Source organism: Lithobates pipiens, unplaced genomic scaffold (genome assembly GCF_037356315.1).
Source record: "Lithobates pipiens isolate NorthernLeopardFrog02 unplaced genomic scaffold, aLitPip1_a1.2 Scaffold_23, whole genome shotgun sequence".
Lineage (NCBI taxonomy): Eukaryota > Metazoa > Chordata > Amphibia > Anura > Ranidae > Lithobates > Lithobates pipiens.
The window spans coordinates 246,741,327-246,743,873 of NW_027507785.1; the positions used below are offsets into that span (position 1 = coordinate 246,741,327).

Here is a 2,547-nt window from a genome sequence, read left to right on the forward strand (position 1 = left end):
ACCATGGGCTTTCCAACAAAAGCATCCCCGACAGCCCAGCCCAGACCACGACAGCCCCCACCACAGCCAGAAAGGCATGGAGATCAGCGAGCTTAGTGAGACCCTTTGCCATCAGGTCAAACCCTCACTCCCGTCACTCCTACCTAATTATATTCGAAAAGTACCGGCCGCTCCTCTGCTGGAACAGAGGAGCTAAGCCTTCCCTCCCGAAAAACTGACTGGGGCTAAAGCTGCCACAATCCAAGCCGGTCTGCCAGGGTCCCCTCCCCTGGCGCCGACCAGTGGTTCTCCGCCCTCATCAGGAGGCTTCCCGAACCGGCTACAAACCAGTCCGGGTCACCTTTACACCAACAGGCTTTGCATAGCAACCGCCACCCCTACTCCACCTCGCCGTAGAGCAGGGACGGTAAACAAGCGCCACCTATTGGCAACTGATAAGAACAGATACTACACTTGATCTTAGCCAAAAGGCCGAGAACAATCACTCAAACCACCAGATAAAGCAGCTACAGTTTCTCTAGATCTAGCTGATGTGTACATACGCACTTCGGTGTGCCCAGGCTTCTGAGAGTTTCACTTTGGGTTTGTTCAACAACCTTTTGACCTTTCCACATACTCAAGACATTTTTTCCAGAATGTTGCTTCCAGTAGTGGCCATCTTGCAGAGGCAAGGGCTGCAGGTTCATTATGTAAACAACAGCTGCGAGTAGCTCAACTTCCTTCAGGTCCTGGCAAAACCCTGATTCAGAGGAAAGGCCAACTAATCTCATTACAATAATGACATTTTAGACATTCAGGAGAATACTGTAGAGTTGCCCACACAAAGGGTGACAGCATTGGATCTTATGTAGAGGCAAGTCCTAGCTCTATCCCATCTGTTTGTATCCCATGGTCTCAAATGGTCGAGAAGTAGTCTGCAGTAATCCATGCAGTCGGTGGGACTGGCCTTCTAAGGTAATTAAAGATTTGCTTTTTACTCCAGGGAAGATTACCCCACATATGGGACTAGTCCCATTGATGGGGGCAAAGTATAGTTAATCTTATCAATTTCCAGGCATACCAATCATCAAAGTCTATTCACTTTCTTTGTATTCACCTCAGTGACCTCCTAGCCCAAGGTCAATGACATAGGCAAATGGTGGATGAAGTGTCTAACATCAGGGGTACAGCGATTTCCAAGTGAGGAAGTCATTTGGGCAACACAGCTTAGGAGGCCTCAGTTATGCCCCAAACAGATGGCAATATGAAATCTCCTATCATCATGACAAAAGGTATCTCCCATTCAGGTTTGCCAACAGTAAAATCTGTCTCATCTCATTGCTCTTTGTTCTGGTTTCCTAGAACTTCCTGTCAGATACGGTAAATACAAAGCCTTGGATGTCAAGGGTGAGTCCCTAGACCAGCAAGCGGTTCAATGAATTTCAACTTGGCAGTAAACTCAATGGTCAGGAAGGGCAGTTATTCCTGCAAGAGGAGCTTTCCAGAAGTAGAAGCAGTGGATCTACTAACATCCAGGTGGGTCGGCAGGTTAGGCTATATAGCCACCAGACTCTGATCTCTAAGCTCCTCATCAGGATCATAGTACATAGTTAGGCAGGTTGAAAAGACACAAGTCCTTCTAGTTCAACCAGGATCCGTAGTACAGCTGGGATAAGGGCAATAATGATCCAGTGGCCTTGCAGGCCGTGGTGTCCTCAAAGTACAGTCTTTGCCCCAAGAATCTCCTATTCTAGTCTTCCTGAGATCTCAGACCTTACACAGCAGAGCCAAGTGTATCCAAATTCAGCAATGTTGGATCTAGCAACTGGGAGACCACGTTAGGAAGGCTCATCAAGGGGTCTCACCACTATTATTTGAAATCTTGTGGAAACCAGGGGAACCTACGGCAAACTCCAGGTTTACTAGAACATGGAAAATCTCACAGAATTTAAGGCTAGAATCCTCTGCTTCCGGCTGCAAAGATTAAGATGGCTGCACATACTATAAGATAAGGGATTGAGCAGTAGTCAAGTCTTGGTCAGGTCCTCAATTCCTGAGATCCAGTGACTGCCGCACATCTGGGGGAACCAATTTCCAAAAGGCAGGTACAGATCGTTCTTTTCCCTTAGAACAAGTGCAACTAGTGTTGGGAAGGTTGTCCCACTCCTCCATTCTTCTGAACAAGACTAATTTAATAGGTTCAGTGACACTAAAGCAGTATTTCTTAAGGATATCATGTCTGGGAGAATTATTTCAAAGATCCAAGCGTCAAGCGGTAAACTACCTCATTGCTAACATAATCAAACAAAATAGCTCTGGTTTCTTCCTCTCCAGCACCAGACGAGGGTCTGCATCCTTGTTTCTGAGTCAAGACATCACCCTTCCGGCATGTCCAAACTGAAATGTCTGTGTCACCACAAGCTGGAGTAATGGACTCTATGTGGAAGAAATACATAGAAGTGGCCCTTCTCTAGAAGGTCAGAAAGTGGCCTCTTTAGGCCTGGCAGTATCAGAAGAAGACTGTCCACTAGGACAATGGCATTATCTCGGGTCAGAGTAGCCTAAGGG

General features: G+C 46.9%; 1 pseudogene; it reads right to left on the reverse strand.

Moving 5' to 3' along the window:
• Positions 1-401: 401 nt before the first annotated feature.
• On the reverse strand, positions 402-482 carry LOC143928566 (U2 spliceosomal RNA; annotated as a pseudogene).
• Between the last annotated feature and the right edge of the window lie 2,065 nt (positions 483-2,547).